General features: G+C 38.7%; 1 long non-coding RNA gene across 2 annotated transcripts; it reads left to right on the forward strand.

The window, feature by feature from the left end:
- Window positions 1-579: 579 nt before the first annotated feature.
- On the forward strand, window positions 580-9,371 carry LOC129410331 (uncharacterized). 2 transcript variants are annotated; one of them, XR_008632831.1, is made up of 4 exons: window positions 580-831; window positions 3,337-3,465; window positions 3,648-3,820; window positions 5,293-9,371. It is a non-coding gene; the product is annotated as an uncharacterized LOC129410331 (long non-coding RNA). The 2 variants fall into 2 exon arrangements; XR_008632830.1 differs by having other exon boundaries at window positions 581-831; window positions 3,667-3,820.
- The last annotated feature ends 12,506 nt before the right edge of the window (window positions 9,372-21,877 follow it).

A 21,877-nucleotide genomic window follows, 5' to 3' on the forward strand; every position in this document is an offset into this window, starting at 1 on the left:
TAAAATAAAGGCCTTAGCTTGGTCATACTTCATGCTAGGCATTTGTGACTCACTACACTCATTGTTCAAGTTGTTGGCAACAACTGTGTAGAATTTCAGATCTCTAGGACAAAGGGTTTTGATGCTGTGAGCCTTTGTGTATACAAAATGACAATTCGGCACAAGATTGCCAAATTTGTGCCAAAATAATAATAATAATAATATAATAATAATAATAATAATAATTAATTATTATTATTATTATTATTATTATTATTATTATTATTACTTATATTATTCTTCTGAGCTTTAGGCATGTTTTCTCAAGAAAAAAAACTAAAAGTAGCCAAAATTGTCTTCCAAGTGGCAGATCTGCCCTCTGTGGCCCCTCCCGCTTCTTGTGTCCCTCTCTGTGGTGCCTGTAAACACCGCGTCCGTTTCAAAGACCATCTGGATGTCCCACCCACCGTTTGAAAACTCTGGTGATAGGCTAAAACAATATGTCAATCACTTTCTGGAAGATCCAATGACTGAAGAGATTTCAAACAAACTGATGACGCGTGCGCATTAAAGCCAGGAAGTACGTGGGTATGTTAGTTTCTTCAGTGACTTGTCCCAGCTAAACCACGGCACCGACAACAGCGGGGAGGGTCTCATTTTGAAGCTAAGAGTGTGAGGAAAAGAGCGCCAAGAGAAACGGAAATCAGAGAGGAAGAAGGCTCGGAAAGGCAACAAGGAATTATTTTATGGAAAAAACAACTTGATATTTTTTTTCTGTGAATTATTACGGACTTATTGAGTACAACTTTTCATAGATTGAACGCGTTTTGGACCGACAGAACCGGCTCAAATGTAAGAAACGCGTATCTCATTCTTTGATTATGATGTGAATTTTTAAGTTATCGTGTTTTGGGCTCGTTGTACGGCATAAAATGAATGATATGGTTGTTTTATTGATAAATTAAGCTTTCAAACGATGTATGGCATGCCAATAGTGAAAACAATAATGAAGGTGAATATACAGTGTGAACATTTTTTATTGGAAAATCGCCCGCACAAGTTCTAAGAGAGACATTGAAAAAGAAACAACTCTGGTACTTACACGAACCACTTTCACAAGCCACTGAAAGCTCCAACTGCCTCTCCATGGCGTGCGCAGCCTTTTCCCACTTTTTAAAATATTTGGTCAAATTCAGATCCACCGATTGGACCCATTTGCATCTCCTTCGAATCTTGGGTCGTATTGGATTTTATCCTGCTTACAACAACAGTTTCCCATGTTATTATGTTATTGCGGTCAGAATGTTCAGAGAATGACTCTCACGAACCCTAGTACATTTCCTACGAGGCAAGGTTCTAGGCTGACCCAGTAGGATCAGTCTGGTCACGTACTTGGGGTTACTTCCCGGAAATGTAGAAGGTTTTAGACTCTGGTTCTTTCCCACTTAGGCCTTAATGAGAAGTATCTAAGTCTACGTCAACAGACAGGAGGTTTACGTTAACACCTTCAGGTTTCAGCCTCCTCTGCTGCTTTGACAAGGTCTTCCCCAATCACACATGCATTCACTCTTTCACACAGTCCAGACATTACCTTCCCTTGTGAGTCCCACTCACTATGTGCACTTTTGTACGTGAGTTCTATAAGTTTGTTTATTAGTTAGACATCTACATAGGTCCTACCTATGGTCTATTCAATGGGTCAACTTATTACCCCCTCGGTGAGTCCAACTCACCGGCTCTATTAGTCCAAATAATAGTCTACCAGTTCTAGTAAATAATTGTCTGACCTGTGTATGTTGTGAGTTAACATTCAGTATTTAATCAAAATCAGTCAACAAAATACACAAGACACAAACAGTTGAATTAATATTGTCACTTGCAAGGGGGAAAGGAAGGAGGACTCCACCGATCTAATCGTGTTCCTGCTTGTAGCCCCTCTCTCTGTCTCTCTCTTGGTGTCAGCTTTTTATTCATTCGTCACACCCATAGTTACACAGTTACATGATATGTACAATCATATGGGTCATAAGTGTATACTATGCTTAACATTTGTACAGCGTTACTTCCGGCTGCACGCTGCTCCACAAGACGCCACGTGTTCAACCACAAGACACCACAGTCCCCTCCACCCACACTGAATCTCACTTCAACATTTAGGCAGTTCCTCTTTTACAGCAGAAACTCCTAACAACAACACTGTTGAGCATAACATTTGTTCAGCTTTGATAACATTAATAGCATATATATACATTTATTCTCACAGTCAGCATCAAAGGGAAGGGCAAGAAAATAGTCAACAGAATATTGTTTTATTGTTTTCCTGTGTAGAAACACAATCAAACTGTTTTTTTTTTTCAGGTAGCGTCCGGCAGGAGTTCGCTCCAGTACAGGGCTTGGCGTTCTTTTCCACCAGTGTGTTACTCACATGTTTTCTCAGTTCTCCCCACAAGCTTTCTTTGTGCATCCTGTCATGGCGGCACACATTGTTTCTGCCCCAGAATGCACTTCTGTACCCATTCCCTATTGCATCGGCCCCATGATGAACACAGTTGTTCAATTGTTAGCTGGGCAACCCATGCCAATTTCAGTTTTGTTCTTCATATTTGCAAACACATTGTTTCCCCCTTCATCACGTCGCATTCCACCAAAATTTGTGTTACAGTTGGCTCCAGTAAATGCAATGCATTTTTAGGACAAACTGTTTTTTGTCAGTGTGTCAGTGAGACAATTTGCAATGGTGTTTGCTGTTTCATTAGGTGTGCCTTTCACCTCAATTAATTTTGTTTGCACAGCACCCTTTTTCCAATTAAAGTACTGGATTATGATCGTGGATATTTTCACTGTTCTGTGGTTACTCCCCTCTGTACTAATACCACAGTACTGGATTTCCTTCAGTGCTTCATGTGCGACTTCAACAGAGAGGGGTGCCAAAACACCATTCACAATAGCGTCGGTCTTAGTGTGGGCACAACTATACTTTTTGATGGTGTCAGAATCAGGGGCTGTTCTTTTTAGCAGTGCACTACTGCAATCCATGGACCTGTAACTGTGGTGGTGTTTGACAGTGTGAAATGACAATGCACCCTCCGCTGCATTCACAGCATCCTCGGATTTTCTGGGTCTCACTAAGAACTTAGTCATCGACACTGAGCTACTCTCACCTTGCAAAGCTTTTTTATGTTTTTCCGTGTCCCGTTGAGCTTTGAGGTCCCTTGCACCCCACTGGACACCCAAACATATGTGCCCGCTTTACACACTGTGCACATGACCCCCCACATGTCCCGACCAGGACATACAGGGGGAAATTTCTTTTGCAAGTTATCGTTAAATGTGTATTTCTGCTTTGGCATGTTGCAGGCTAACTGCTCACTCCTTCTGAGTGAACAAAGAGCCTCCACACTGAAGGCGCCCAGGGATTACATCACATGCCCCACCACAAGTGTGCACAGTGCCCTACTGCCGGTCAGTTTAATGGACCAATGAAAGGTAATGAAAACTCAGACATTTCCATCATTTTATTAAAAAAAACCCAAAACAGACTGCCAGGACAGGGATGTGAAAAACTGACATATCTGGGGAAAACCGGACGTTACTACTGTTTAAACTCTCTAGTATTATGAGCCTATGTACATAAGTAACACTTGGTAAATAGAAATCTTTCCTCCAAGTCTCCTCCTCTATCCACAGTCACTTGTTGGGCCTTATAAAGGTGTCAGTGACAGCTTCACAGACTGTACTCTCCTGCACATTGAGGACCTGGACTTCCTCGAGTGGCTCCTGTCTGTGTGGAATCTGCTGCAGTCTGAACATCTGTCTCCAAACAACATCTTCACTTCTGACGGTGAGCGCCTCTTCATGTTTACAGACTGTCACCTGAAGCTATTCTAACATGTACAAGATCTCTGAGAAATTTGTATTTTATTAAAGGAACTGTGTAAGATTTGGATTTTAAATAGCATAAACACGACCTAACTATGTGGGCAGATATGAGGTAAACCTGTTCAAATCAAATAGAGCATTTACTGATAACAACTGTGTGACTGATTTATTCAATCTTGCTTCATATATTTGACGTCTTGTGTGTGGAGATAAACTGTGGAAAGGAGTAAAATCTAAACTTTTGACTGGTAGTGTATGTGTGCCGTGCAGGTTAGACTCTGGTACAATTGAGATTTTAAATAGAACTTGTAGATTTTGCCTTAACTCTGTGATCTCTGGACATCTGGTTTACTTTTCATCTTATATCATCAAAAATGGTCTAATGACAATTTGATGTGAAATTGATAAAACAGCAAAAATAATAATAAATATGTAATAAATAATAAAAAATGTAATAAATACACAAAAACTATTGATTTAATTTTAGTTTGTGATTTTATTTTCTATATTCCACATGTCTAATTAATTCATGTTTAATATATTAACAAAGTGTTAAGCAAAAAGCATTTGGTATCGTTTCTCCTCAGTTTCCTCTCTGTCTCATTAAGAGACTATTTTAAGGCTAATCGACAATACACAAACTTACTGATCCTGTCAGATCTCAGAAGCTCAGAGGTTGGGCCTGGTTAGTACTTGGATGGAGACACTGGGAAAATCAGGAGCCACACTGGGGTGACAGTTATTGTGTCCTTAGGCAAGACACTTCACCCACATTGCCTAGTAAGAAAGTGGTGTGTGCGTGAGTGTTGGTGGTGGTTGGAGGGGCCGATGGCGCAGATTGGCAGCCTCGCTTCCAGGGCAGCTGTGGCTACAATAGTAGCTCATCACCTGGGTGTGGAGGGAATGATTAATGCTCTGTAAAGCGTCTGTTGCATAATTATTATATTATCCATTTAGTCATTCAAATTAAACCAGATAAAGAAAATAATACTGATGTAAAAATACATTTATAGCTTTATTAATGTCCAGTTCAATTGACCCTAGCTGCAGAAATGTACTTTTTCTGTCAATCTGGAGCTTTGTAAATCCAGTAAAAGACTCAGGCTTTCTCCTGTCTTTGATAGTGTGTTCATCCCGATGCAACGATAATCCACAATCTCTGAAACACTGATAAACTTTGTTCATTATGGCCCATGCTGTTAGTTTGTATGAGAATTCTCACTCACTAACACTGCCAGTGTGGGGTTTGGAGGTGCATTCTGGGATTGCTTGACAACAACTGCAGGAGCTCTATAGTTTTGTCATGTGCTGAGAACAGTTAAAGCTTCAGTTCTTACAGAATAGAGAGCACTCATTAGGAGTGTTCAGTTGGAGCTTTTCACTGGAGGCTGGTACTTTTTAAATGACTTTTTTTCTGTTTTGATTTGTGAACAGAACAATGAAGGCAAGCAGAGAGATCAACATCCGTGTCACAACACTGAGCTGTCTTTCTGGTGCGAGGGAGTTTCCAGAGCTCAACTCCATCGATGATCTGAAAAACAATTATGATTATAGAGAAAATCCTTTTCCTAAACATGGCTTCGGTCTGCTCCAAGCACTTGCGTACTCAGTTAATATCGACAATGATGACAATGTCAATCCGGATGAAACTTATTACCCAGAACAACATTTTGGTTCCCATCCTTACAATAACGAAGAAAATTTGCTGGACCCCGTCCCTGAAGGTTGCACTTACTGCACTATGGGTAATCATACGAGTAATGACACAGACCCCATTATGAACAGAGCTCGCATTATCCTTTGTGTAAACGAAACAAGCTGTCAGATCCACCAAGTGTATTTCACCCAACATTATAAATGGGACGAGAGCAGGCCCCAAAATACTGAGTATGACCCAAACCACACCTATAAAATAAGCCCTCAGCTGCTCAAAGAACTCCGAACGTTTTCGTTTGATGAATGGAAGGAAAAATGGATGAAGTGGTTCCCTGAAGAGGTTGAGGAACCGGTACAAGCAGAGCATAGAGAATAGGCAGTTAAATAAGATTATAAGAAGATGCTCCTCCAGAGCTGCTTACATCATTGATCAAACATTTTAAAAGGATGAACTGCAGTTATGGCACTGCACTTTCCACATCTGAGTGGCAAAGAGATTTCATAAACATCATATTTTGTGCATTTTTTACTTATTTAATCAATGAAACAGATTAATATAGCCCACCCCCACCCATGTAATTAATAATACTAATGAGGTTCCATTCTCCATATGAAATTATACAAAACTCTATGTCAGAATAATTTTATTATCCCATATTTGCTAAATACTTGTGTGATATTCTATGCCTATGAGTTAACCATTTATGTAACTACAATTCTTTGATTTATAATGTACCAATCACTTATATATTTATATATATATATTTCTCAAGTGTTTTGTGTAAAGTGTGAAGTTTTGACTCCTTGTATAAAAATTAAAATGTAAATTAGTTTGAGATGTGGTAAGAACCTTTTAACTCTGAAAATTCAAGTTTTAGTAGAAATTTCTACATGCAAAAAGAATAATGCAGACCTTTAAATGCAGAGAAAAAGCAGTATGTTACTCTGAGACATTTGGACATTTGGAAAGGTGTTGGAAATATGTGAATACATTTTAATCATAATCCAATAGTTTTATTCAGCAATCAAGTATTTTTTTTAGGTTATTTTGTGTTCATCTCAAATTTAAAATCCACCACCTGTAATGTAAATGATGCACTTTCATTGTTAGGTAATGATGTTGGATTTTATTTTGATTTTCTGTTGGGGGATTTTACTTTCTATAGAGGCTTTGCACCGTTCACGTGACCCGTATAGCAACAGTACCTACGCCGCCATGACACCGGGCAACACTATGTCATTGACTTCAGCAGCATCGGAGAAACATGGGCAGGTTTTGTTGTGTATTTGGTTGTTCTAGACCAGGGGTGGGCAAACTTTTTGGCATGGGGGCCACATAGGGTTCTAAAATTTGACTGAAGGGCCGGACAGAAGACGGGACATGACGTGTTCAGAACCCGGCTCCATTGCACTCGTATTTACTCTCATGTAGGACGTATTCTGCACAACGCACTGCAAGTTTTAGACATGTAAGTTCCAGAATTCATGAAAAGTGAAATGAGGTCTGCCCCACTGCACACCAAAGACAAACATGTGTCCCGAGCACTCAGAGTCTAAGTGCTCAGGACACTATGTCTATGTCATTAACCATTCTAACGCGCAGTTTAAACACACCTTCAAGACTTTCTAATACAGTGAGTATGAATTTTATAACTTTGTTTTTAAAAGATTTAAAGCGGAAACAGTGCAGTGTTATGTCTTGAACACTTTTACCTCATTCATGGTTCCGAATACACCGCCCGAAATGACTCCTGTCAATTCTTTCCCATAAAGCATTGCGGCCAACAGAAGCCGCCGCACCTCAATGTATATATAGTGCGCCATCTACCGGGAAACGCCGGAAATGCAAGAAAGATAAAACAGCAGTACGGTTTATTTATTATAATTTGGTCAAGTTCTGTGGGTCAGTTTGAATGGCTGCATAAGGTCACCGGGCACTAAATAACTGGATACAGTATTGCTGCTTGTAACTGCCTCCAGTTGACGTAGTGTCACTCACTGGAACTTCAGCAGAAAAAATCCCATGGGCCGAGACAAGACTTTTTCTCATAGAGGCAATGTAATCACAAACTGCTCGTGTTCGTCTGACAGGTCATTTACAGCTTTCAAAAATATCGGATTTGTTGGCGATTTTTACCTATTTTTAGATCATAAACTTTCTCAGCTCAAAATCCTTCAGTTGTCTTAAAAAAAACAGTTTAAATTCGTTAGCTTCGGCTACGCTCTGCTCCGCTTTAGCTCCTCTCGCTCTGATTGGTCAAAGCGATCACATGACACACGAGCCCGCGCACCGTGCGTGTACCCGCGGGAGAAAAGAGCACTAGTGCGCATGCTCGGTCGGCCCACAGCCGCCGGAAGTACCATGCTAGACTAATCTGGGATCATGCGCCATTGACCTCAGCACATTAATTTGAATGGGCGGCCATTTTGGAATATGTTGGGCTTGACAATGGCTCATACCGCCCTTTTCTTAGCAAATATAACAGGTGTTTACACCTCTGACCGCGCCACATTAGTGGAAGTGATACGTGGTGCATAGACCACCGTCACACAGAGTAGTTGCAGTGCACTTACTTTGTAAAACATGTTACCAAATATGATATAGAGCAGCGCCAAGATTTAATTTGTACACATAAATTGTAGACTTAGTGCAGTCTTATGTCTTTAACACTTCTACCTCATTCATGGTCCGAATACGCCGCCTGAAAATGACTCCTGTGAATACTTTCCCATAAAGCATTGCGGCCAACAGAAGCCGCCGCACCTCAATGTATATATAGTGCGCCGTCTACTGGGAAACGCCGGAAATGCAGGAAAAATAAAACATTAACAAGGTTTATTATTATTATTTATTCAAGTTCGGCGGGCCGGATTAAAAGGTTTAAAGGGCCGTAGTTTGCCCATCCCTGTTCTAGACGCTCTGAAAGGGATAAAACGATTAGTTTCTTCACTGTTCCTCTGGAAATGGCTCATCAGGATCAAACAAGGGAATTATCGGGAAAAAAATGGGAATTATGGCTAGAGAACATAAACCACGAAGAGATTTCCAATGGTCCCATCAAGACACTCGAAGTTTCATCAAGGTATTTGCTATTTAAATAGTTTCATAGCTTATTTAATGAGAGAAGCACATTTACTGAACTAAAATGTAAAAAGAAAACATTTGCAGTGTGAGTGGCAGTAGAAACTGGATCTTCCAGCGCACATATAAACATGTCACTCATCGTAGGACCCATGTTTTCTTTATTGTCTTGCTTAACCACAACTATGTCTTCTAGAATTAATCACTTTTTGCGAGCGGATCTTTCTAATGTTCGCGAGGATCTTTTTATGACCGATTCTTTCGAGGTTCGGCTCACAGACTCTTCGACTCGTGCGTCATGTTGATCACAGGAGCCCAGTGTGGGTTCGTTAAATCGTAAACTAGTGCGGGTTTTCCTGGATAAATTAATGAAATTTTTGTGGAAATCTCTTCGCGGTTTATTTTTGCTAGCCATAATCCGTGTCTTTTTTTTCGATAATTCCCTTGTTTGATCCTGATGAGTCATTTCCAGAGGAACAGTGAAGAAACGAATCATTTTATCCATTTCAGAGCATCTAGAACAACCAAATACACAACAAACCCTGTCCATGTTTCTCCGATGCTGCTGAAGTCAATGACATAGTGTGCCCGGTGTCATGGCGGCGTAGTTACCGTTGCTATAGGGGCCACGTGACGGTGCAAAGCCTCTATTCAGTTCTTTCCTAAAATCTGCTTCATGTAATAAAAGTCAAGTGTGTTTTATGTTTATGTCACCACTGCATGTAGATTATGTGGAATGTTCTGTGATTGCAATAAAAAGACAAAGACATGATTATCCTGAATGTGGAGGTTCTGATACATTTATAAAAAATTTGCTGACAACAGATTTAGCAGTAGAGAACAGTTTTAGCAGATCCGTTGGCTGTGTCTTTACATCATCATTTTTGAACTATTGATTAAAATAGAACTTTCATTGACTTCAACTGTAAAGCACTAATGGATACTCTACTCCGCACTTATGCAGAATATATACATAATGATTAAATGGAGAGAAAGTGTCTCTTACTTAAACTTCTACATAATCACATTTAACCTAAAACATGTTCAAATCTTTCACCGTAATCAATAGTAACACTTCATAACCAGTGTTGGGGAGTAACAGATTACATGATTACAGATTATGAGTAACTGTATTCACTTACTGTGGTAATTGGATTACAGTTACTTTGTTGAAATAAATGGATTACATGGCAGTAATTCCACTCATTGCCGGAAACCGAGACAGAACACGAACAATAAGAGCTACGTAAACGTCATGTTCACGTTGGCAGCATCAGTCACACAATGGACGAGGTTGTTAATAATCGTCGTTGTTAATAATCTGATTCTGCATCATTTTGAGTAAAAAACATCAAATATTACTGATTTTTACTGAGCTGGCGCCTTTATGTTTGTACTGAAAGTGATTTTTGTTTTTGTTTTTAATAAACAATATGCAGTGTTGGGAAGGTGACTTTTAAAATGTATTCCCCTGCAGATTACAGATTACATACCCCAAAATGTGGTTTGTAACATAATCCATTAAATTACTTAAAGTGAGTAACGTAATCTGAATACTTTGGATTACTTGATTTGCTGTAGAGAAGCAAAGACTAGGATATGGTAACATAAGATGTTTTGTCTGATAAAAGAAAATAAAAAGCCCAGACTTTACTTAACCATATTAAAAATATTATTGATAGAAGAGGAGGAGACATGTCCCCGCAGCATGATTTAGTCCTGTTAAATCTTGTTTTAGACCTGGTTTTAGTCCTGGTTTAGACCTGGTTTAGTCCTGGTTTAGACCTGGTTTAGACCTGGTTTAGACCTGGTTTAGTGTCTGACAATGAGTGGAATTACGTAAAAAAAAAAAAAAAAAAAAAGGTATATAGCCCAAAATGTAAAAACAGGAAAATACCACCGTGTAATCCATTTATTTCAACAAAGTAACTGTAATCCAATTACCACTCACTGAAACAGTAACTGTAACTGAATACAGTTACTCATCATTTGTACTCTGATTACGTAACTCTGGTACATGTAATCTGTTACTCCCCAACACTAACAATATGACACTTAACAGTAGGGTGGACATAATTTAAAGCAGCAGTGACCTCGTATAAATAAATCATTTCTCCATTTCTCTATCAGTAATATTTTTTATGTGGTTAAGGAAAGACTGGGTTTTTTATTGTCTTTAAGCAGATAAAACATTATCATGTTAAGATTTCCTGGTCTTTGCTTCTCTACAGTAAACAGTTGTTTATTCATGGAGACTTGGGCTCAACAGACAATTTGAAGAACAAACATGAATTTTCAGGATGTGGTCGTTACATTCATGTCATTTTAAAAAGCATGACAATATCAAGTAATCCAAAGTATTCAGATTACTTTACAAACTACATTTTGGGCTATGTAATCTGTAATCTGTAGGGGGATACATTTTAAAAGTCACCTTCCCAACACTGTTCATAACACTTTGACTCTATAAATTCTGACTCTTCAACTTCATTCATCTCTGACTTTTGGCCTTTGGGTCTGTAAAAGCCCGGATAGCAGCCTTAGCAGTCGAAGAGGAACAGAGTTGAGTTGAGCCGATTTTAGTGCAGTGCCCAAAGTGCATTTATTTCCACAATCAAGAAGAAAATTGAAAAAATATTTACAAAAATTACAAAAGTTAAAAATAGGCATGGCAATACCTGTGCTCACACACAGCACCTTTCTTTAGACAAAGGTGAGGCTGGTTCCTTTTATAGCCCACCTCCTTTAATTGGCTGAGCTCATTTTGAAATGCAGGTAAGTTCAGATCATTTCCATTCAATCTTTAAAAAATTAATCATATCAAAAACCAAACAAAACTCCAAATATTCAATTAAATCTAAGTACAAAATATATCTTTATTAAAATAGCAGTGTTTTATTGTTAATTTTAAAATACTAAGTAGAAAAGTTAAAATATCTGTGGTCCCCTCCTCCTAATAAAATGGTTGCCTGCCCCGGAACCTTCTTAAGACTCTTTAACCTGAGGCAGACAACACAAGAAGGTAAGTACAATTCATTTCAACCACAATTACTTAAATGAAATGCACTTATTTTATTTACTTATTTCTAGTGATGGCGAGATGAAGCCCCATGAAGCACTGAAGCGTTCCATCCATTTTTTTGACTCTTGAGACGATGTTTCGAGGTGCTTCATTTGCTCCACTGCACCATCAAGTGGAAATGGAATGGAAAGATTTATACTGAACAAATTAATGATTCAGTGTTTGAATGTTTGTGATATCAACATAAAGTGTGACTGTGTTAACATAGAGTCTGTGTTCATCATATAACGGTCGGGTTAAAAGGAAAAGTAGGAACAAATTGGAGATCAGGATGTAATGTGCTTGTGTTACTACTTTATGTCTGTGCTTATGCCACAATAAGGACGGCAAAATAGGGTCATTTTATTCATTTTTATTTAAAAATATCAATTTCTCCACAGTAAAGCCACTTGCTGCTCCATCACAAAAAAAAAAAAAAAAAAAAAAATCTCAAATAGAATGTACCAAACTTGCAATAACTCAAAACCACAAATTGTGAGGGGAAATCCACTGCATTTCTTTGGCCCTTATGTTTCGAATCACGCACCAAATCCACAAACTACTTCCTGACCCAGTCACGTGGTACGGGCGGTTCACGAGGCTTTGAACGACACCACATACGTCACCGATACGAGCCTCGATACGCGCTTCACCAAAGACTTCCTGGATTACTCGACACACGCTTCTGTTAGGCAGAAGTAAGTAAGTCTTTATTTATATAGCATTTTTCACAGACATTTTCTGTCCCCAAAGACACTTTACACAGCATTTTCAGCATTATTCATTCACTCCAGACCCTGGTGATGGTAAGATACTATTGTAGCCACAGCTGTCCTGGGGCACACTCACAGAAGCGTGGCTGCCATGCCAATCGGCGCCATCGGTCCCTCCGACCACCACCATCACTCACACACACCACTTTCATATGAGGCAATGTGGGTGAAGTGTCTTGCCTAAGGACACAGTGATTGAATTGACTGTATTTAACTGACCTTGACTATCAACTGTTCTGGACTCCTGGAGCATGTTTTGGGTTGATAGGGGAAACTGGAGCGCCCGGAGGAAACCCATCCAGACAGACTCCACACAGAAAGGCCCGGGCGACCTGGGGATCGAACCCAGATCCCTGGATGTTCTATCAAAAATGACTAGACTCAATCAATTTAAAGCACAAAAAAATGTATTCCCTATTCAATACAATTCTAATACAGAGCTCTGGGTCAAATCACTGCCCCTGACAGCCTACAGCGACACAGGACTTACAGTACATCAGGTGGTCTGAACGCCTGTGTTTCCCTCAACCCAGAAATATAAAACAGCAGTGTGAATATGGGCCCGGTCAAGAAGAAGTAAACAGCAAGGCCAAAAATTCAAGTTAATGCATCTGATATAAAACTGTATTGAACAGATACATATGTACTCTAGTTTATGAAACTGTTGACCTTTTTTCTGTACCATTTTTGGTTCTAAAGTTCCATATGTTTTAAACAGACCATGTATGAAACATGGAACAAAAATTATTTCCCAAATTTCAAAGACCTGAAAATCATGTAAATAAATGTATGTATTTCATCATTTCTAGTGTTATTCGAACTTTGAGCTGTTGATGAAGGTACAGGATTTAAAAAAAAAAAAAAAAAGAGTATTTAAAATGATAAAAAATTTGCTTGGAAGAACTGGCAGATTTTATAGAAAAGAATTTTACTTTTCATTTTGGGTAATATTAAAGTATTCGGAAGAAAAAAGATGACAAATTATGCAAAATCATGCACCTTCTACTTGCTTGCACAATTTTCCCTCCGTTACCATGACCTTTCTTAATAAAAAATCTCATGAGTCAAAAAGTAAGAGGTTTTTCAGCCTAATCTTGTACCATATGGTAGAAAACTATATGAAGCACATTGTTAGGATTTGTTTTTTTGTTCTCTCCCCCTCCCTTTTCGTTGCAGAGCTTGAGTGTGGCAGGGGGCGTGGCTTCTTCCAGAGCAGATGAGACACACCTGCAATCAATTCCTTCAACAGCCTCTGTATTTAGCCCTGGTCTTCTCACCACCACTTTGCCAGATAATTCTGTCCTGTTTGGTAGCATCTGTCAGGCTCTTGGATATGTACCCGTTTTGTTTGCTGTTTGTCTTGGACTTACCTGCTCCTGTTTTCACCCAGGTGTCTCCGTGGTTGTCTGCTGTTGCCTCTGGAGAAGCCAGCCAGCTCCCTGCCTCCTCAGCCTGCCTTCCGTTTGTAAAATAAACTGTTAAAACTTGATTGAGTCCCGGCTCTGCTTTGGGGTCCCTCTTGCCAAACCTTAACACAAATATTCAAACCAGTTTGTTAAGGATATGTAAGTGAGAACCAAGAGTTATCACTGTTTGTATTTATTGCCCAAAAAGTGCTGCATATTTCATTCCCTCTGTTACCGACATGAGTTTTTAAATTTTTTGTCAACAACTTGAAAGAATATCACAGGTTTAACTTGACCCTGTTGGAGTGTAACTCTTTCCTACATTCTGATACTTTACTTATTTCAATAGTCCCTCTAGTTTCTGAATAAGAGACATTTGAATGTAAAAAAATCTGCCCCTGTTTCCCTCCGTTACCACTTGACTGGACCCAAATGCAAATGATATGTTGAGCTGTTAACACCTTGAATCATCCTTGAAGCGTCTTTGCATTTCTTCTTTGGAGGAAGTGACAACCTCATTCTGTAAATCACCACCAAGTCTTGTTTAGATAACACCAGCCTGGGTTATCTCCAAAGCCTTTTCTGCAAAGCAATGTCCCTAAAAGTATACATCTGTTTCCCATTATTTAGGACACAGATTATTACCTTTAAACATTAAACAATGTTCAAACAAATATTATAAATTCAATGTTTGATTTGCACACGTGGTGCACTCAAGAAACTTCACCACTTGATACAGCCTTCACTTCGAAGCCTCGACACGGACGACACGTCACTACTTATTTCGTTTTCTTTACAGGTCACTTCAATGTAAAACCACCTCAATCAATTATCAATAAACATCCTTAAAACTTTGCATTTGTTTCTGTCCTTATCTCACCAGTTAACTCGCACCAGGCTACTGTATGTAATGGACTAACTACATGACACAATCAAAGGTCTCAGAGCAGTTCAACAGGAGGACTGGTCAGCAGATCTGTGTCAGGACAGTTTGAGGAGAGGAAGAGCCAAAGTGTCCCTCGTCTGTGTCCTGCAGCATCACAGTGTCCAGGGGAAAACAGGTGAACACAACAGGAAAGGCCTCGTTCTTACTCCTTTCTGGTGTTTAGGTTGGTGATAAAATGATTCATTCACTCCATTTCCTCTTGAAAGTCTTGGAGTATTACCTCTGAAAGATCTTCTGCCACACATGATGTAAAGAGTCTGCAGCGTCTCAAATGTCCATAACTAACTTTTCTTTCTGTGGACACAGGAAAAAACAAACAGTTCATTTCACACAATCCAACTGTCCCTTGTGTTCATTCCCTCAAAAGTGTTTCCTTTAGAACGTCTTCTGTCACTTTTTTTTTTTTTTTTTTTTTTGCCTCATTTAGTGTAAAAAGCCTGTAACATTTTAAATGGACATATCTAGCTCCAGTGTTGGGGAGTAACAGATTACATGTACCGGAGTTACGTAATCAGAGTACAAATTATGAGTAACTGTATTCAGTTACAGTTACTGTTTCAGTGAGTGGTAATTGGATTACAGTTACTTTGTTGAAATAAATGGATTAAATGGCGGTATTTTACTGTTTTCACATTTGGGGCTGTATCCCCAGGTCTAAACTAGAACTAAACCAGGTCTAAACTAGAACTAAACCAGGTCTAAACTAGAACTAAACCAGGTCTAAACTAGAACTAAACCAGGTCTAAACTAGAACTAAACCAGGTCTAAACTAGAACTAAACCAGGTCTAAACTGGAACTAAACCAGGTCTAAACTAGAACTAAACCAGGTCTAAACTAGAACTAAACCAGGTCTAAACTAGAACTAAACCAGGACTAAAACAGGATGTAACAGGACTAAATCCTGCTGTGTGGACGTGTCTCCTCGTCTTCTATCAATAATATTTTTAATTTGGTTAAATAAAGTCTGGGCTTTTAATTTTCTTTTATCAGACAAAACATCTTATGTTACGATTTCCTCGTCTTTGCTTCTCTACAGCAAATCAAGTAATCCAAAGTATTCAGATTACATTACTCACCTTAAGTAATTTAATGGATTATGTTACAACATGACTCATCTCCCTCCTCTGACAAGCTCAAGTTCAAGTTAAATTCAGGTTTGTGGCATGTTGGGCATCTCTTCCCATTTCCAGTTAAAGTGCATAAAACAGGTTTTCATGTTTTTCTAATTCTGACTTGGTTTGCTGGGATAGTACGTGAGGTCAATATTTATATTAGTCAATATTTATCATAGTTTTACTCCAGTGGAAGTTTGTGGAAAAACAGAAAAGTAGCCACTAAAAATACAGGACGTGTTTAGAGATGTTATGATGTAACCTTGTTTCATTCACACACGTTTCAGTAGAAACATGTGTGAATGAAATGTGCTCTGTCTGCATCTCCAACGCTCAGAATTCTCTGTTCCACCTTGTGATGTCATGACGTGGTAGTTTTAAGACAGACCTATTGTGCAAAATCATTTTTTCAGAGCATTTAACCATGTTACAGTGGTTTCTCATTTTTCTCATTGTGACTTTCTGAAGTTGTATTTGGATTGATTTGTGCATGTTTGAACAATCTTTGACCACTTCTTTTCAAAATGCCAAACTGCGGATCAACTTCAGTTTTCATCACAAATGTACACGCCCACTGTGATGTACTAACAATGTGATTTTCTTAACTGGTGATTCTGCAGTGTCCACGTCTGCAGCTCTTCATCCGAGGTTGTGATGAAGTTTATGACATCAGCTCCTATTGGGCACTGCAGTTTTCTAATGTGGAAGTCAACGCACTTGTTTCTTTTATTCAGCTGTTTAAACTGATCATTGTGATTTAAAATATGCAAATTATAACATAATGATCCACATGTGTCATAGATTATAAGTATATAGCACAGTGTGTCTCTTTTTAAAGTTAATAGATGTTGTTGACCTCAAACAAACTGCTCTAATCTACAATACATTTTTTGCCTTTTTCAAAAATATTTAGTTTGACCTTTTGTTCAGTTGAGATTGTCAATAGAACGTCTCTAATATCTTCTGGTGCACAGAGGAGTCAAACAGTTTCAATGAGGCTAAAACAAGTGTAGAGTTAAAGTTTGGCGTAAAGTCCAGGTCTGAAAATATTCAGATGATTTGAGTGTGCTCCATGACGCAAATACATCCCCACCCCCTCTCTCACAAGTTCAACTTAAATTCAGGTGAAGGGTATCCCTTTGCATCAAGTCCAGATTTCCACTTTGAGTGCATAAAACAGATCATTTTTGGTGGGATAGTACGTGTGGTCAGTATTTATCATAGTTTTACACAAGTTAGGTGGAAGTTTGTGGAAAAACATCATAAAATAAAAGCAAACGAAAAGACAGGATGCTTTTAGCCATGTGTTACCTCCTCAAAAACAACTCTGGACCTGTGTTGTGTTTCACTCACACACTTTTGAGTAGAGCCCGACCGATATGGATTTTGTTGTGGCTGATATGACACCGATAAAATGGGAGTTGGAGCTGCCGATAGTCGATATAATCGCCGATATATTTAGTGATGTAAAAATTCACAATAAATCTTAAATTGCTTAAAAAAACTTAGGTTTGGCTCTCGTGGATTTTAAAATTGGGTTTATTTAGGCAACATTTATTGTGAGTGAGTGACGTGTGTGACGTGTGTTCAGGGACAGTACGGACACACACAGACAAATGACTCCGCAGATAAATACTGATGTGGAGCCACATATTTGGACATTTATCTGTCTGTAAATTGGATTAAATGAACATAATGTGAGTGTGTCTAAGCTTTATAACGATGTACAACATGTGCACATGAAATATCGGCTCATATCAGCAAGCTTCCAGGTGCTCATATCGACCAATAATATCAGCCAACCAATATATCAGTCGGGCTCTACATTTGAGTAATCCTTTATTATTAGTCTGTCTATATCTTCAAAACTCAAAGGCTCTGTTCACCGTGTGATGTCATGAATTGGTAGTTTTCACGTTAACTACCTTTTCCCTTTAGTTCAGTAAAGATTGGCAATTCCAAATGATTCCAGTGAAGGTGTATGGACTTAAAAACACAGTAGCACACAACAGTCGACATATGCAGGTTTATGTGTTAAACATAACTCCAGGTCTGTTTATGATGAGGAAACATTATAACATAGATGAGAAAATGGTGTAGTATGTTCCCTTTTACATAGTTTGTCTAGAACCAGATATTTAGTTACAGTGCCCCACAGTCTAACCTCAGCGGTGCCACCTGCCCAGAGCTGGCATGACTAACATTGGCACCATTGATTGAAAGTTAGTTAAACACTTCCATCTAAGTCACATGTTTTCCTCGGAATCCCGTCAACAACATTTCATGGCCATGGACGAGTATAAAGGCAGGAGATGTTCAGCCTGAGGAGTCAGACTGAGACACAGAGTCACCCAAGCAGATCTGTCCTTCAACTGCCACTTTAATCTGAACCTGAATCACTTTTTGTTTCTTTTTGAACAAGAGTATCATTTTCATCATGAAGTTGCTGATTGTGCTGGTTCTCTTCGGCGGTGCACTGGCCCACACCAGAGGTGAGTGTGTTACTGAACTGTTCACTCATCATTCATTCATGTTCATTCATTCATGTGTTTGATTTGGACTTTGTAGATGATCCCAAGCTGAGGCGGGGTCCAGGTGAGTATTCCATTTCCATATTTATGTTTAGAACAGGGCTGGCTGTTTGTCCCAAGAGTTACATTCTAATGAATTCCTGGTTGAGGGCAGCATCAGAGCAATCACTGGTGTAACAAATGCCTATGAGCATATTCCAGTCAAATACAGACTGATGTATCTGCAGTGTTGGGAAGGTGACTTTTAAAATGTATCCCCCTACAGATTACAGATTACATAGCCCAAAATGTAGTTCATAACATAATCCATTAAATTACTTAAAGTGAGTAATGTAATCTGAATACTTTGGATTACTTGATTTGCTGTAGAAAAGCAAAGACGAGGATATTGTAACATAAAATGTTTTGTCTGGTAAAAGAAAATAAAAAGCCCAGACTTAACCATATTAAAAATATTATTGATAGAAGAGGAGGAGACATGGTCCACACAGCATGATTTAGTCCTGTTAAAGCCTGTTTTAGACCTGGTTTAGACCTGTTTTAGATCTAGTTTAGACCTGGGTTTAGTCCTGTTTTAGACCTGGTTTAGATCTAGTTTAGACCTGGTTTTAGTCCTTGTTCAATTCTGATTTAGTCCTGGTTTAGTGTCTGGCAATGAGTGGAATTACCACAAATTTTTTTTTTATAAATTAAAAAAAAAAAAAAAAAAAAAAGTGAAAACAGGAAAATACTGCCTTGTAATCATCCATTTATTTCAACAAAGTTACTGTAATCCAATTACCACTCACTGAAACACTAACTGTAACTGAATACAGTTACTCATCATTTGTACTCTGATTATGTAACTCCGGTACATGTAATCTGTTACTCCCCAACACTGTGTATCTGTACCAGGGGTCTCCAACCTTTTTCCACTGCTTTGACAAAACAGAAATGCTGGAGAGCTACTAATTTTAGTGATCGCAAGAATTAGATTGAAGAGGGCACGTTTTAGATGGGGTAGAGTTAGACGCCTACACATTATAACCATTGTCCATTTATTAGTGGACCCACACAACTACTATACCTCGTTGTTTAGAATTGCAAGACTTATTGCTAATGGTACTACAACAACTACACTACATTCACTACATTATACTTCTACTACTACCATTATTAATCCTGTGTTTGATTTGGACTTTGTAGATGATCCCAAGCTGAGGCGGGGTCTACGTGAGTATTCCATTTCCATATTTATGTTTAGAACAGGGCTGGCTGTTTGTCCCAAGAGTTACATTCTAATGAATTCCTGGTTGAGGGCAGCATCAGAGCAATCACTGGTGTAACAAATGCCTATGAGCATATTCCAGTCAAATACAGACTGATGTATCTGCAGTGTTGGGAAGGTGACTTTTAAAATGTATCTCCCTACAGATTACAGATTACATAGCCCAAAATGTAGTTCATAACATAATCCATTAAATTACTTAAAGTGAGTAATGTAATCTGAATACTTTGGATTACTTGATTTGCTGTAGAAAAGCAAAGACGAGGATATTGTAACATAAAATGTTTTGTCTGGTAAAAGAAAATAAAAAGCCCAGACTTAACCATATTTAAAATATTATTGATAGAAGAGGAGGAGACATGGTCCACACAGCATGATTTAGTCCTGTTAAAGCCTGTTTTAGACCTGGTTTAGACCTGGTTTAGACCTGGTTTTAGACCTGTTTTAGATCTAGTTTAGACCTGGGTTTAGTCCTGGTTTAGTGTCCGGCAATGAGTGGAATTACCAAAAAAAATTAATAAATACATTTTTTTTTTTTTTTTTTTAAGTGAAAACAAGAAAATACCGCCTTGTAATCATCCATTTATTTCAACAAAGTAACTGTAATCCAATTACCACTCACTGAAACACTAACTGTAACTGAATACAGTTACTCATCATTTGTACTCTGATTATGTAACTTGTACTTTCAATCCTACTACTACTACTAGTACTAGTACTTTCTCATTTATGTTGCCAGTTTCAATGCAGAAATACAGTTGATTTTGTGGAGCTTTCACATGAGGCATGTGTGGAAGCCCATTTCCACCAGCAAATACAAAAATAAAAGCCTCATAGGAAGTCATTATTACTCATTTTAAAGTGATCATTAGGAGTTTTAAAGTCATATATATATTTATTTTTTTAAGTTTTAAACTTGCAATTATGACTTTAAAACTCAGAATTATGTGTCTGTATAAGGGATGTTCATTCATTCATGTGTTTTAGCTGGACTTGCACCTGTCTGGTGGCCTGATTCGACTTCAACAAGTGAGTATCCTGTTTGTGTATTTACTTTCAAACCAGGACTGGCTGCTTTTTTTCCTAAAGGGTTCAAATTCAGGCAAATGTTCGAGGGCAGCATCAGAGCAATCACTGGTGTAACAAATGCCTATGAGCATATTCCAGTCAAATACAGACTGATGTATCTGTACCAGGGGTCTCCAACCTTTTTCCACCAGAAAGGTTCTAATTTTAGTGATCGCAAGAAATAGATTGAAGAGGGCACGTTTTAGATGGGGTACAGTTAGACGCCTACACATTATAACCATTGTCCATTTATTAGTGGACCCACACAACTACTATACCTCGTTGTTTAGAATTGCAAGACTTATTGCTAATGGTACTACTACAACTACACTACATTCACTACATTATACTTCTACTACTACCATTATTAATCCTGTGTTTGATTTGGACTTTGTAGATGATCCCAAGCTGAGGCGGGGTCCAGGTGAGTATTCCATTTCCATATTTATGTTTAGAACAGGGCTGGCTGTTTGTCCCAAGAGTTACATTCTAATGAATTCCTGGTTGAGGGCAGCATCAGAGCAATCACTGGTGTAACAAATGCCTATGAGCATATTCCAGTCAAATACAGACTGATGTATCTGCAGTGCAGTGTTGTGCATGAACGAGTTCAAAAGAACGCGTTCATTGAACATGTTCATTTTTCAGTGAACTTTGAACTGAACGCAACACTTTTGTAAATCAAGAACTTGAACGTGAATTTGTTCAAATTATGTGTGATGAACGACGTACGTCACTGTTGGGGTTCAGTTAAACGTCGGAATTTGTTTTCACCTGACGAGTGACGATCTGCTCGCACTTCACCTCGCGAAACCACAGCCGCGTGTCAACGCGAAGGCGACTCCACCGGCAGCTTTAGCGGAACGTACGGGTCAATCAAACTTGACTGGGCGCGTTTAGCTGCTTGTATTTACCTTCTGTACAGGCTGACCACGGCAAACGCAAGGATTTCAAAAGTAAATTTCAAAGCACTAATGAACAGTGTATGTGGATCTGGGCTCTTTCACATGATACACAACTGCCCAGGGAGCACAATGTGCTGATGGTAAATGCACAAATACAACAATAGATACATGCTCTCTGTGCATTTTGACGGGGATACGCGCCTACGCTCGT

Source organism: Boleophthalmus pectinirostris, unplaced genomic scaffold (assembly GCF_026225935.1).
Source record: "Boleophthalmus pectinirostris isolate CB_2022bp ecotype Guang Dong unplaced genomic scaffold, ASM2622593v1 HiC_scaffold_22, whole genome shotgun sequence".
NCBI lineage: Eukaryota > Metazoa > Chordata > Actinopteri > Gobiiformes > Gobiidae > Boleophthalmus > Boleophthalmus pectinirostris.